Source organism: Chrysemys picta, chromosome 3 (genome assembly GCF_011386835.1).
Source record: "Chrysemys picta bellii isolate R12L10 chromosome 3, ASM1138683v2, whole genome shotgun sequence".
NCBI lineage: Eukaryota > Metazoa > Chordata > Testudines > Emydidae > Chrysemys > Chrysemys picta.
Window position 1 is genome coordinate 169,156,875 of NC_088793.1, and position 15,749 is coordinate 169,172,623.

At 44.7% G+C, this 15,749-nt stretch overlaps 1 protein-coding gene across 17 annotated transcripts in view; it reads right to left on the reverse strand.

Moving 5' to 3' along the window:
- TRERF1 (transcriptional regulating factor 1) overlaps window positions 1-8,889 on the reverse strand; it is a 136,963-nt gene extending 128,074 nt beyond the window's left edge. For 7 of the 17 annotated variants that reach the window (XM_065589508.1, XM_065589501.1, XM_065589504.1 and 4 more), the window contains exons 1-2: window positions 8,635-8,774; window positions 7,890-8,099 (exon numbers count right to left, since the gene is read on the reverse strand). The gene's annotated coding sequence lies outside the window, so the exon portion shown is untranslated. Of the gene's footprint in view, window positions 1-7,545; window positions 7,717-7,889; window positions 8,100-8,634 lie in introns of those variants that run through there. The other 10 variants (XM_065589499.1, XM_065589502.1, XM_005301240.5 and 7 more) reach the window with 7 other exon arrangements.
- Window positions 8,890-15,749: the final 6,860 nt, after the last annotated feature.

Genomic DNA, 15,749 nt, shown 5'->3' on the forward strand with positions numbered 1-15,749 from the left:
CTTAATTATACACACATGAATATTCCCACTGCAGAATCACTGTGTTAGATATTTACCTTATTCACCTATCCAACATTACACATCTGGGGAGACAGCCATTACTCTGTTCAGACAGAACAGAACTTCTGCTTAAGCCTAGTCTACGCTTAAAAGTTTCTGTACTGGCAGATCTTTACCTGCAAAATCTTCCTAGTGTACATGCAGCTTATACTAGCAAGAAAGTCCTTTTTGCCAGTTCAGCTTATCCCAGTTTGGTGAGTGAAATAAACCATACATGCAAAAGCACTTTTATGCTGGTATAACTGCTTCTACAGTAGGGCTTTTGCTGGTACAGAAACGACACCCAAAAAACAAAAAGAAAAAACATTTCCCTAACTGACACTGCTATACCAGCAAAAGTTTCTATTGTACCTTTGGACTTAGATAGATTTCCGCATCCACATTTTACCACATCAACCCCGAGATTGTTTATATAAAAAGAGAATGCTAACATTTCCACACACACACAGGGGGAGAGTGGGGAAAATGCAAACTCCCCACATCAATTAGAAGAAGGGGGGAAATGAAGGGATGCAGCACATTTTCTTATTTTGGTCAGAAAAGTGTTATGCAACTTTTTTTTCTGTAGATATAAAATTTAAGAAGAAAATCCTGGATGTGTTTAAACATAACAAAAATGTAAAGTATCTCTATAGTTATCTCGTTGCTTTAGAGGGCAGGAAAGCAAGGTCATTTTCACATGACTATCATGGAAACCTCTACAGTATTCTTTTGCTTTACAGAGAAATTAATATGGTGTAAGCTCTGTAACCCCAAACATACACACAACCTTAAAAAGTGGGATGTCTAATCAGGAGCAATGTAAATACAGAATCCCTAAGGATATTCTATTATTCTTTCTACACTTAGTCACTACCACTCTCAAAGACCCAGTTGTCAGTATGACCATCCCTCACTGCTTAGGGTAAGCTGCTGCTAGACTTGTACTTGCCTACCAAATTAATATATTCCCAACACTATATTTCGACAGTTTTATCATAGGGCCCAAAAAAATATCCTGCTATCAGCCACAACTTTCCCTCCACCCATTGGCATGCATAAGGTATCTTAAAAAAAAAATCCAGATATCAAAAAACAGCAATGCTGCTTCAGTATAGAGACAATGGAGTCAAAGTATTGCAATTTTTTTCCATGCAGCACTTCAAGGACACATCACAACTCAGCCTCTTTCAGAAATCTTAGAATGAGCAGCTGACAAGGGGGGGAAAAAGACTGTTTTCTATTTAGTCTAAAATGTTAAACACTAGAAAATGTGAGATATTAACAATTGTCTCTTATTTTCAGGAAGGGAAAATTTAATATTTGTTTGTGCCCATATGGCTGAGAAAATGACCTACCCACAGGCAGGCTATGCCAGTGAAGAGTACTGAAGAACCCAGTGCTCCAGATAAAAATTTGACAAATTTTCCAACAGTGATGTGGGGAAAAAAATACCTTTTCATACAAGTCTACATAATAGCAGTATCTTGGGTCTTTCTGTAACACAGAACTAGACAACTATGCAAACTTAGGTGGGCTGTTTGCGTGATCTGTATCACACTTCATTACAAAGTAAGCTAAAACCACAAAACTAATTTCACTTTGAACCTCAAAATGCACTTATAAAAATACTACAGAAATCATCCAGAATGCTGCAGTATCTCTATTGTAAGATGAAGTGTTTTGGACTACTGTTGTAGAATACTGCAGGATACAGTACTGACAACCCCATGCATTCAAAAATCATGGGCCAGGCCCCAAAAAAACATGAGACTGGCTTAAAAAAAAAAATCACAAGATTTTAAAAAAATAATAATTGTGAACTCTCTTCATTTGCCTTCTTGGTTTTGAGCCTTTAGGACAGTCTCAGGTCACATTTTTCAGCTTGTCTCTGCAACCATGAGGTCTACAATATTTTTTTTCTTTTTAAATAATGAAAGCCGAGATCATATATTCACAGCACTGCAGGAGCTCGGACTTTAACAGATTCACAAAATATCATGAGACTCACAACAAACTCATGAGAGTTGGCAAAACTAAGTATACATATTTGGGCTTGGAAATATTAGATTTTTTTAATTGAAGAATGTAGATAAATACTGATTTCACCATACAAACACAGACTGAGGAAAAATATTTCCATTGATAATAATCAAAATTTACAGATATGCAAAGTAAGAAAAATGGTGCTTGAGAATTTATTGCACTTGATTTAAGATGATTTACTATGTATATTTTGACATGATGTTGCCAATTCGTGTTTTAATAGTTATAAAGCTTTAGCTTTTTTAATCTCAACATTGAATGTCATTAAATAATTATTCTCTGATGTCCCCATTGTCTGAACGCCCCATAATTTCCCCACAACTGTGAAAATTTAAATACATAATAGAAAAAAGTGCTTAAAAATAAACCTTTTTTATATAGTTTTGGTGGATAATATTAATAATTCTACCAAGCCTATTTTAAGGGCAGAATATAATACAGTACTTTTGGGGGACAAATTCTGCCCTGGCCTGGAGGGTCACTGAAGTTCCTAGACACAGCTAATTGGGGCAGTGTAAATAAAGAGTACTGCACTGGAAATAGAGTCCACTATTATTCTTTCTATACTACCTACTACCACTTTCAATGACCCAGTGTCAATATGACCATTACTCACTCCTTCAGAGCAAGTTGCTGGACATGAATATTAAACTTGTACTTGCCTTAGTAGAGTTTAGGGATCCAGACCTATGCAGATTCATTGACCAATTGGATCCCCCATTCCATTCTCTTGCCAGGGCCAGACTCAACTGCCTAGATCTATACATTCTATGAATGGGCAAGCTGTTCCCCTCACCTGCCTAAGAGCTAGGGGCAAACATGCTCCCAACAACGTAGAATGGGACTGTAGAATATTGTACATAAGTGCTACACACTCCTATGTGCCACTGAAGAGCAACCACATTGGATCTCTTCAGTTATTTTCTCCCAGAAAAAGGTTAAGGAAAAGTAAGGTGTTTTTTTTTTTTTTTAAACTATCCTATTCAGCCATACCCTCTAAAGGAAGAGCAGCCCTTCTTAAAATATATTTGAATGTGCTATGTTCTGTTTCTCTTAGAAGGCAGAATTTCCCCCATTACCCTGAAATTGATTAAGAGAATATTAATACATTTCTCAAGGCTAAACATGATTTACGAACAAGTTTTATAGCACTGTATGTGGCTAAATACCTGGAATTTGCTTCCTTGGATATTTAGTTTAAACTGAAGACCCCCATCCGGCAAACACTCCAGCATCTGTGTAACTTTAGTGGGACTATTCACTTAATTAAAGTCAACGGTACTACTCACATGAATAAAGTTATTCAAGTGGTTAAACATTTGTAGGATGGAAGTCACAAAGAGAGAATTAGTATATGTGCAAAGATTGTATTTTTAACTATATCTAACAGACAGTGTCAAACAATATTTTAGAGTTTTAAACATGAAATTTTGATTAAGCTTTGTCATTGGTGCCAATACTGTCCCAGGAGGGTTTTTTTTTGGGGGGGGGGGGGGAAGGGGAGGCAGAAATGAAAACTACTCTTTCATAACTATCACACCTTCATTTTTTTAAATTCATGTTTTCAATGGAGCTAATAACACATCTTTTATACAGTAAGGCAGTGTCTTTTAAATGGCATTGCCATGTCACACAGACATCTTCATATACCAGTGCCAGTACAGACCTGAGAACAGTGTTTTGCTTAGCTACTGTATGCTGAACTATCAAAAGAGAGCACAAATATTCTTCTCAAATGTTTTGCCAAAATAACTTAAGTTTTTAAATTTTTCATTCCCTGGCAAATTTAAAACCAAATTTTAAACTATTCACAACAGAGTAAGCCTTATACTGCGCTATTACCATAGTTTTAAAATAAGGTATTTGGGGTTTAAACTCAGAACTAAATCATTCCATCAAAATACAAGCAGAAAGTGGGAGAAATCTGACTGGATATTGACAAAACCAAGCCAGTACATAAGGAAGGGCCGAGAACATGAGCTCAAGGATCTGACAAGGAACCTCCATGAAAACTGTGCGGGTTCAAAGCTCCCAACCTTTAAGGAGCATGGGTAGGTGAAAAAAAAAGAGGGTGGAGCTTATATTGAACGGCTGTCCCTAGCCTAAATGCAGCTAGTCAAACAGCAAAATATGTTGCAAAAACAGGGAGTTTATCATCAAGTTTTAGAAAAATGTTGATGTTCTCTCATTAATAAAAATGTCTCAATACTGAATTACTCCATGAAGTACACAGGACATATAAGAGTACCATCCTTACATTTTTCTCCTATTCTCCACCTGTTATGGAGGCAATTACATTAAACAATCTAACAATCTAATAATGATAGTTACTTTCTTGGATTCCTGAAAAGACTAAACTAGCCAGAAAAATTAAACTGATGGAATTTAAGTTTAAAAACCTAGGAACTACCTTCCTAGTTAAATGGATGTGCCTTCCACAAAAATAAACCTAAACTGAAACATCATTGTAATGCACTTGGAGGCATGTGACCAAGAGCAATATACAGACCTAAAACAATAAATGAATAGGAAATAAAGCCTGAGTCCATCCCAATGCAAAATGAATCACTTAACATCAGACAAAGAATTTAGTCATGCTCTGGTTTATTTACTTGAATACCACATCATTTTCAAATGGGTCAAACAGCAGGGCAGGACATCTAGTGAACTATTCAACAGCCTGCTCCTGCACTGAAGTCAATGGCAGAATACACATTACAACAATGTGATCAAGATTGGCCCTATCATTTCACTTAAGGCCTGATTCTGCACTGCATACTCATGTAAAAATTCCCACTGCACAGCTCATTTTTAAAAAACACTTTTGTCCTTAAAGCTACATTATTCACATCTTTTCTTTTATATACAGTCTGTCACTCATCAGTTTGACTAGGTAGTCTGATGTCTGAACACTGCTCAGTTTCTTGCTGAAGTTCTCTGGCTTCATTTTGTTACATAAACATACACTGTTATTCAAGCATAGCAGAAAGGATAAAAAAAGATATTAGTTAATTACATAACTTGTGTGCATGTCTTATGTATTGACTTTTAATTCTCTCAAAATACACATATATAAAAATTATGGAAATAACAGTGTTAATTGGTAATTCACAAATGTTACCCTAAGGAAAGTTTATAATGCAACTTTTTCATGTGATAGAGGAAATCATTTAACTAAATAAAAACAAGCCTATTTGTTAAGCTGTATACTCCCTTTATTTATAACAAAGCCTTTTAAATTCACATCTTCAAAGTCTCATAACGTATATAGAGTGTTTGAACCAAGTAGTACATTTGATGTTAAATGTATGCCTTAACAAACCTTATACAAAAGTGAACATACCTCAAAAGGAGTGGCCCATAGTAGCATGGCAGTCAAGGCCTTGAAATGTAATAAATGCCTGAACTTTCTTTCATCTATCTAAAATACCCATAAGATTGTAATACCTAGGACGTCAGAGAAATAGCTCTGCTCCAGGCCAATTAATGTCCAGTCAAGACCACAAATTAAATAAATGATACAAAAAAATGTTCTGTGCATGAAAACTACGCATACAAATAGTTCATCCGTACACTGATACCATAAAGATAGGTTATTTAATTAAGGCACAAAACATATTTACAGGTTTTGAAAAAAAGGAAAATATTTAGGCTCTGACCCCGCAAAGTTCTCCACATGAGTGGACCCCTGTGCAGGGCTCACTCCATATTCATGTCTTAAAGTAATATTTTAGTTGCCAGAGACATACAAGTTTAACCAGTTAATCACTGGTTAAACTTGTATGTCTCTGGCAACTAAAATAATCACAACATTTTCTCACAAATAGTTTCATTATTATTCACATTTTCTAATGCTCTGTTATTTCAGTCTGTAAGGATCTGCACCTATCTTAAGCAATTTGTTGGCACAGCAAAGGTGTATTAATTTATTAGACCTAAAATACAAAATTTGCAAAGTTTACATGTGAAGAGTCAAGTGTAGGTAACTGACTGACACATGAAAAACTAATCTATAAAGCAAGCAAAGGAGGAAGAAAGCATTATGCATTTATTAACTGGTTAACTGATTATTAATTTTACTTGTAAAACATCTGTCTCGTATTTAGACATCTGGTGTACAGTTCTGCTCTTTACTCCACACATTTCAAGAGACCACAAAATTAAGTAGTTATGTGCTAAAACTCAGTGACAGTGACCAGTCTACTGTGCATTCCTTATCTGAGGAAAGCAATAATATAATTGTCAAAGAAGAAAAATATAAAAAAATAAATTCTTATGCAACCATGTGATTCAGCTGCAACAGCCCGTTTAGACAATAATCTCAGATAGAAAATTTAAATGTGATCTTGTTAGAAACAGATTCACAAACATTGAAGTAAGTTAGCAAATTAATATTTCAAGTATGCGACACACAGATCACTTGAATGTTGTCAGCCACCCTGTACAGCTAATTCAAAGTACCATTTCTTCTCCAGTATTTTCAAGCTATTTACTGGCCATTAAGTAGGAACCAAGCCATTATATTGTGATCTCATAGGGCAAGATAAAGTACAATTACAGCAAAATGTTTCAGAACCTGAATCCACATCCCTTTCCAACTTCCCCAAGAAGCAACCACCACCAGCCCTCATTACTTTAAATCCTAAAAACCCTTTTCAGGGGTGCACATCAAGCCCAAACCCCTTTTAAATGCAAAGCCCTCAGCATACACCCCTACTTAATGTCAAGCATTTGGCCTGAGAAGTAGGGATTTTTCAAACTCTGGGGCCTGCCTCCAGAGTCTCTGGACTTTCAGTATTGCAGCTCTGAATGTGACACTGAATAGAATATGGGAGGAACCTCTACAGGCAGGCTGCAAAAAGGCAATTCTAAGAGCCACGTTTTTCGGAATCACAAAGTACTGGAACATATTATTTTCCTGATTTTAAAAGCACACTTTTATCTTAGGCAATATTTTTTGTCACTTGCCAAGGAGAAATCATAGGGCAGAGATTTAGGGAGTGGCCAAGATGAAAATCTCAGGTTTTTCTATTTTCCACTGTAGGCAGGTATGGCAGCATATTATCAAGTGCCAAATCCACGCATACAGTAACTTGCCACAGCACAGCATTGACACAAATGCACCCTGTGAAAAGATTCATCCCTAAGGAGTCCTGCGGTTTCTCGGTTGCAGATTAAGAACTTTATCACATACATTCCTTTAATTACATTCCCTAAGGCCTGCACATACGCGCACACCCCACCCCCACCCCAAAAAAAGGCGCAAGCACAGGACACTGTAATAAACTGCCAGCCCGGCTGTCCTCTTCTCCCTGCTGGGATGTCTTACAACAGAGGGAAGAGGCTGCAGGGAGGGCCTCGCCTACTCAGCACTACAGAGCGAGAGTGAGCTGCAAACTTTTTCTTTATTTAGGGGTGCCCCAGCTAATGCAAAATGAAACTTGTTAAGCATTTGCCTACCTGGTGTAAATCTGCAACAAGTGCATGCAGGATCCGGGAGCACAGACCTGGCCGGACTGGGCACAATTTTTCCCTTTTTGGGGGTCGTTGATGGTGCAATTTAAATACTAATTTATTACAGAACTGCCTTTGCTCGGTCCTACTTTACTTACAGTACAGATCTCATCCTGTAAACAAATATCGCTCCGCCAGGAAACATACTCCTCCCTCCCCTTCCCCCATGCAATACACCCTCCCCTAAGCAATTGCACTGGGAGCGAAGAAGGAGTGGTAGAAATATCCACCCACCTCCCCACACACTTTGCAACCCCACGCTAGGAAAGGCTCCAAGAACCTGGACTTACCTTTTGCATGATCCTCCTTTGCGCGCCCCGTCTAGTGATCGGGGGAGAGGTTGTTGGGGGGTTTCTTTCTTGTAATCGCTGATGCAAAATCCCAGTGTCAGCAAATCGCTGTCAAATTATTTTCTTGCAAAAGAAAAAAAAAAAGCAGAAGCAGAAATGGGCGGAGGCTCGAGGAGGCGAGCGGATCCCTCCGCCGAGATGGGTCGGGCCCTGGGGTTGCGAAGCAGGAAGTAACAAGGTGTCAGCAGCAGCGATCGCCCTGAACCCCCCTCCCAGGCTGCCGCGCAACCCCCCGCCCGCAGCCGCCCCGGGGCTTTCGGTGCAGGGACGGGCCAGGCCACGTGCCCGGGCTGGTCCCTTCCCGGGGAGCCGGGCTGGGCTCTGCCCAGCTACCCCCTCAGGGCTGCAAACTCAACGCAGGTGCGGGAGCCTCCGGCCAGCGGCGCCTAGGGCGCCCCCCCGGGAGGGTGGGAGGCGAGTTGGCAGCTGGGCCCTGGGCTCCCCGGGGACACGGCGGTGCCGGAGGCTGCCAGGCGTGTTGCCTTTCGGGGGGCTGGACGGGGCGATGCTGGGGCTGCAGCTTGCCACGCTGCTCCCGGGCTGAACGTGAGGCGGCTCCATTGAAACAGGCGCAGCGACGCGCTCCGGGGGCGAGGGGAGGCACTGCCTTAGACCAGAGCCCTGGGGAGGGGGCGCCCGCCCCCGCGAGCCTGGGCAGGTCCGGCTTGGGTGTGGGCGCTCTCACCCTCTCCTGGGCATGGGAGGTGACCAGGCTGGGGGCTGCTAGGGCGCCCTGTGAGCTCTTGGAAGAGTTTCTCCTTCCTCACACGCCATGACTGCACAGCGTGGGGGAGGGTCACACACAGGGAGGGAGCCGCTCTCCTGGGCTGGCTTGTATTGGTGCAGCGCTCCCCAGACCTGAGCCTCTCTCTGCCTCGTGGCTCCGCCCCCCGGCTCGGGGAGAGTTGGCTGCTGGCTGCGGGAGGGAACTTCGCTCGCTGCTGCCTGGCTCGGCCGCCGCCGCTCCATTTTGGTGAGCGCGCCCCGCGCACAGGTGGAGGCGTCGTGCCCTCAGCAGGGGCTGCTACGCGCTGGCTTCGTCCTCGGCCCCGGGGCGGCGCCTGCATTTCGGGCTCATTGTTAAGGCTTTTTTTCAAATATAGTGGAAGCTGCACCAAATCGCTCAGCCGGCCAGCCCTCGGGCCAGCCATCGTCTGAATCACGCCTGCAAATAGCCACCACACCTTTTCCCGGGAAGCATTAAGTCCTGCTCCGCACGCACCGCATTCTCTTGGTGGGGGGAGGGGATTGGTCACTGGGCACAGGTTTCACACTGCACTTCCCTACTGTTGTGAAGGATTTTGCAGTGTGTCGGTAGGTTTAAAGCTGCCAGAGCCCCAGTGAACTCTCTCTCTCTAGGCTCTTGAGAGATGGCAGGTGGGTTGCTGTAGGAAAACATCTGAAAAGGGAAGAAACTGCTGATTCTGATTGTTCTAGGTCCTGCTTCCAGTGAAAAGAGTGACAGTGACAAAACTACTCCCATTGATTCGGATTGGAACAGAATCAGGTCCCCAGCGTTGGCATTTATGATTTCTGTTTTAGAAGGGTTACTTCTTATCCTCACCTCACACTATTATATAGATTCTCTGGTTGCATATACAAGAGCAATACAGGCCAAATGCCCACTTTTGCAACAACAACAACAACAAAAGTGGGGCATACACCCCTTCTGGAGTGCAGAGGAATGTGCAGGGGGGCAAGCGGTGATGCCAGCCCTGTGGGGGATGGAGGCATGGTTCAGCTGAGCAGCTACGACTGTGCAAGGGGTGGGCTGAAGTGTAGACTTCAATCTTTTTGCCTACATGCAGTTAACCAACGTTCAAAACTTTTAAGGTCAGAAGGGCCATTAGATCATCTAGTCTGACCTCCTGTATAACACGGGCCATAGACTTCAATCCAGTATTGAGCCTAATAACTTGTTTGACAAAAGCATATCTTCCAGAAAGGCATCCAGACTTTAAGGAATGGAGAATCCACCACATCCCTTAGAAATTTGTTGTTCCAATGGTTAATCACCCTTACTTTTAAAAATTAATGCCTTATTTCTAATTTTAATTTGTCTGGCTTTAACTTCCAGCCATTGGTTCTTGTTATGTCTTTCTCCAGTGGTGGATTTAGAGTTAGTGGGGCCCGGTCCGCAGCTTCATTTGGGGGGGGGGGGGGGCCCCCTTGGGACCCAGCCAAGAAGATTTCTTCCATCAATCTAGCATGGCCTACACAGGGACTTAGGTCAGCATAACAATGCAACTCAAGTGTGTGGACTTTTTACACCCCCCGAGTGACATAGTTAAACTGACCTAATTTTCTATATAAACCCTACAGCAGCACCGCTGCATTGCTGCAACTGCGCCACTGTAACTCTATAGCGTAGACACTTACTACAGCGATGGGGTTCTTCCATCATGGTAGTAAATCCATCTTTCCAAGAGCCAGTAGCTAGGTCGACAGAATTCTTCTATTAACCTACCAGTGTCTACACAGGGCATGACATATTTCACAGTCCTGACCAATGTAGTTAAACAGACCTAACTTTCTAGCACACAGCAGCCCCTAGGTTAAAGAGCCCATTTGCACCTGATATTTTCTCCCCATTAAGGTTCTCATACTCTAATCAAATCACCCCATAATCTTCTTTTTGATAATATAAACAGAAAAATAATTGGGAAGTAATTCAGGGCCTATGGCCTGTTTGTTTCTATTGGGATGAGAAATCAGTAATATTAGGAATATTTTTAACAAAGTCCAATTTCCCAGAACACAGTAAAAATAAACAACAGCAAGCAGTTTCCTTACTCATAAATCCCCAGATGTGTCACTCAAGTGAGCTCTGTGTCAAAGAACTCCATTTGTTTCCTCTCAAGGGCCATGTCTACACTACAAAATTATGTCAACCTAACTTAAGTTATTAAATTGCTTGTGTGTGTGCATACTTAGCTACTTGTGTCAGTGGTGTGCATCTTCACCGGGAGTATTTGTATTGATTGTATTGTGGGACAGCTCCTGAAAGCCAGTAAAAGTCAATGTAAGCATGACTCTACGCTGCTCGGAGAGGTGGTGTTACTAAGGGCATGTCTACAATGGAAATTTCAAAGCGCTTGTAGCAGCGCTTTGAAGTGCAAGTGTGGTTGCGTATGAGCACTGGGAGAGAGCTCGCTCAGCACTCCTGGTAATCCACCTCCACGAGGGGATTAGCTCCAAGCACTGGGAGCACAGCTTCCAGTGCTCGGAGTTTGTCTACACTAGCGCTTTAAAGCGCTCAGACTTGCTGCACTCAGGGTTTTCACACCCCTGAGCCACCAAGTTAGGGCGCTATAAAATGTAAGTGTAGACAGGCCCTAAATCAGCATAGAGAGGCACTTATGTCTGCGGGAGTCAAATTTAAGTGAAGACACTTGCACAGCTAGGTTGACACAAGTCAGCTTACATCAACCTAACCATGTAGTGTAGACATGTCTACACTACGAAATTAGGTCGAATTTATAGAAGCCGGTTTTATAGAAATCGGTTGTATACAGCAGATTGTGTCCCCCCCGACATAAAATGCTCTAAGTGCATTAAGTCGGCGGACCGTGTCCACAGTACCGAGGCTAGCGTCGACTTCCAGAGCATTGCACTGTGGGTAGCTATCCCACAGTTCCCGCAGTCTCCGCCGACCATTGGAATTCTGGGTTGAGATCCCAATGCCTGAATGATGCAAAACAGTGTCGCGGGGGGTTCTGGGTACATGTCGTCAGGCACCTCCCCCTCTGTCAGAGCAAAGGCAGACAATCGATTGGCGCCTTTTTACCTGGGTTACCTGTGCAGACAACATACCACGCCAAGCATGGAGCCTGCTCAGTTCAGCTCAGCTCACCGTCACCATATGTCCTCTGGGTGCCGGCAGACGTGGTACTGCATTGCTACACAGCAGCAGCTAATTGCCTTTTGGCAGTAGAAGGTGCAGTATGACTGGTAGCCTTCATCGGCGATCTGGTTGCTGGCAGACGGGCTGGCAGACGTGGGACTGCATTGCACACAACAGCAGCCCCTTGCCTTTTGGTAGAAGATGGTATATTACGACCAGTATCCATCGTCATCGTACTGCAGTGGCTGTCAATCATGGGCACCTGGGCAGACATGCTCAGTCCTATCGAACTGTCTTGACGATGATGGCTATCAGTCGTAGTATGCTATTTTCTGCCAAGCGCCCAGAATTTTCTGCCAAGCACACAGAAGATGCCGAGGGCTATCAGTCATACTGCACCGTCGTCTGCCAGCTTGATGTAAAAAACAGATTTGTTCTGTATTCATTTGCTTCCACCTCCCTCCGTGAAATCAACGGCCTGCTAAATCCAGGGTTTTGAGTTCAATCTTTGGGAGGGGCCATTCTGTGTGACAGTTGTTTGTGTTTCTCCCTGATGCACAGCCACCTTTGTTGATTTTAATTCCCTGTACCTGTACGCCATGTCGTCACTCACCCCTCCCTCCCTCCGTCAGATACTAGTTTCGCGCCTTTTTTCAGACCAGACGCCATAGCACTGGGATCCTGGAGCCCGCTCAGATCACCGCGGCAATTATGAGCACTATGAACACCACGCGCATTGTCCTGGAGTATATGCAGAACCAGGACATGCCAAAGCAAAACCAGGACCAGCCGAGGAGGCGATTGCAGTGCGGCGACGAGAGTGATGAGGAAATTGACATGGACATAGACCTCTCACAAGGCACAGGCCCCAGCAATGTGCAAATCATGGTGTTACTAGGGCAGGTTCATGCCGTGGAATGCCAATTCTGGGCCCGGGAAACAAGCACAGACTGGTGGGACCGCATCGTGCTGCAGGTGTGGGACAATTCCCAGTGGCTGCGATACTTTCGCATGCGTAAGGGCACTTTCATAGAACTTTGTGACTTGCTTTCCCCTGCCCTGAAGCGCCAGAATACCAGGATGAGAGCAGCCCTCACAGTTGAGAAGCGAGTGGCGATAGCCCTGTGGAAGCTTGCAACTCCAGACAGCTACCGGTCAGTCGGGAATCAATTTGGAGTGGGCAAATCTACTGTGGGGGCTGCTGTGATCCAAGTTGCCAGGGCAATGAAAGACCTGGTGATATCAAGGGTAGTGACTCTGGGAAACGTGCAGGCCATAGTGGATGGCTTTGCTGCAATGGGATTCCCAAACTGTGGTGGGGCGATAGACGGAACCCATATCCCTATCTTGGCACCGGAGCATCAAGCCACCGAGTACATAAACCACAAGGGGTACTTTTCAATGCTGCTGCAAGCCCTGGTGGATCACAAGGGACGTTTCACCAACATCAACGGGATGGCCGGGAAAGGTACATGATGCTCGCGTCTTCAGGCACTCTGGTCTGTTTCAAAAGCTGGAGGAAGGGACTTCCTTCCCGGACCAGAAAATAACCATTGGGGATGTTGAAATGCCTATAGTTATCCTGGGGGACCCAGCCTACCCCTTAATGCCATGGCTCATGAAGCGTACACAGGCAGCCTGGACAGTAGTCAGGACCTGCTCAACTACAGGCTGAGCAAGTGCCGAATGGTGGTGGAATGTGCATTTGGACGTTTAAAAGCGCGCTGGCGCAGCTTACTGACTCGCTCAGACCTCAGCGAAAAGAATATCCCCATTGTTATTGCTGCTTGCTGTGCGCTCCACAATATCTGTGAGAGTAAGGGGGAGACATTTATGGCGGGGTGGGAGGTTGAGGCACATCGCCTGGCCGCTGATTATGCGCAGCCAGACACCAGGGCGGTTAGAAGAGCACAGCAGGGCGCGGTGCGCATCAGAGAAGCTTTCAAAACGAGTTTTGTGACTGGCCAGGCTACGGTGTGAAACTTCTGTTTGTTTCTCCTTGATGAACCCTCCGCCCCACCTCCCCACCCGGTTCACTCTACTTCCCTGTAAACCAACCATCCCACCCTCCCCTCCCCCTTCGAGCACCACTTGCAGAGGCAATAAAGTCATTGTTACTTGACATTCATGCATTCTTTATTAATTCATCACACAACTAGGGGGATAATTGCCAAGGTAGCCCGGGATGGGTGCGGGAGGAGGGAAGGAAAAGGACACACTGCAGTTTAAAACTTTAACTCTTATTGAAGGCCAGCCTTCTGATACTCGGGCAATCATCTGGGGTGGAGTGACTGGGTGGCCGGAGGCCCCCCCGCCATGTTCTTGGGCGTCTGGGTGAGGAGGCTATGGAACTTGGGGAGGAGGGCTGTTGGTTACACAGGGGCTGTAGCGGCGGTCTCTGCTCCTGCTGCCTCTCCTGCAGCTCAACCATACGCTGGAGCATATCAGTTTGATGCTCCAGCAGCCGGAGCATCGACTCTTGCCTTCTGTCTGCAAGCTGACGCCACCTATCATCTTCAGCCCGCCACTTGCTCTGTTCTTCCCGCGATTCAGCCCGCCACCTCTCCTCTCGTTCATACTGTGCTTTTCTGTAGTCTGACATTGACTGCCTCCACGCATTCTGCTGTGCTCTTTCAGCGTGGGAGGACATCTGGAGCTCCGTGAACATGTCATCCCGAGTCCGCCGTTTTCTCCTTCTAATCTTCACTAGCCTCTGTGAAGGAGAAACATTTGCAGCTGGTGGAGGAGAAGGGAGAGGTGGTTAAAAAAGACACATTTTAGAGAACAATGGGTACACTCTTTCACGTTAAATTTTGCTGTTCACATTACACAGCACATGTGCTTTCGTTACAAGGTCGCATTTTTCCTCTTATATTGAGGGCCTGCCAGTTTGATGTGAGAGATCACTCACGCAGTGCCAGGCAACAGATTTCGGCTTGCAGGCAGCCATGGTAAGCCACAGTCTTTTGGCTTTTTTAACCTTCTTAACATGTGGGAATGGTTTCAAACAGTAGCACTCTCATTTCCCATACCAAGCACCCGTTGGGTTGGCCATTTAAAATTGGTTTGCAATGTAAAAGGAGGGGCTGCGGTTCCCTGGTTAACATGCAGCACAAACCCAACTAACCCCCTCCCCACCCACCTAATTCTCTGGGATGATCACTTCACCCCTCCCCCCCACCGCGTGGCTAACAGCGGGGAACATTTCTGTTCAGCCGAGCAGGAACGGGCACCTCTGAATGTCCCCTTAATAAAATCTTCCCATTTCAACCAGGTGACCGTGAATGATATCACTCTCCTGAGGATAACAAAGAGTGATAAGGAATGGATGTTGTCTGCATGCCAGCAAACACCAGGACCATACGCTGCCATGCTTTGTTATGCAATGATTCCAGACTACGTGCTACTGGCCTGGCGTAGTAAAGTGTCCTACCATGGCGGACGGGATAAGGCAGCCCTCCCCAGAAACCTTTTGCAAAGGCTTTGGGAGTACATGAAGGAGAGCTTTCTGGAGATGTCCTTGGAGGATTTCCGCTCCATCCCCATACACGTTAACAGACTTTTCCAGTAGCTGTATTGGCCGCGATTGCCAGGGCAAATTAATCATTAATCATTAAACACGCTTGCTTTTAAACCACGTGTAATATTTACAAAGGTACACTCACCAGAGGTCCCCTGTGTGCCCTCAGGGTCTGGGAGCACGCCTTGGGTGAGTTCGGGGGTTACTGGTTCCAGGTCCAGGGTGAAAAACATATCCTGGCTGTTGGGGAAACTGGTTTCTCCGCTTCCTTGCTGCTGTGAGCTATCTACATTATTTTCATCCTCCTCTTCCTCGTACCCTGAACCCTCTTCCCTGTGTGTTTCTCCAGTGACGGAGTCATAGCACACGGTTGGGGTAGTGGTGGCTGCACCCTCTAGCATGGCATGGAGCTCCGCGTAGAAGCGGCATGTTTGCG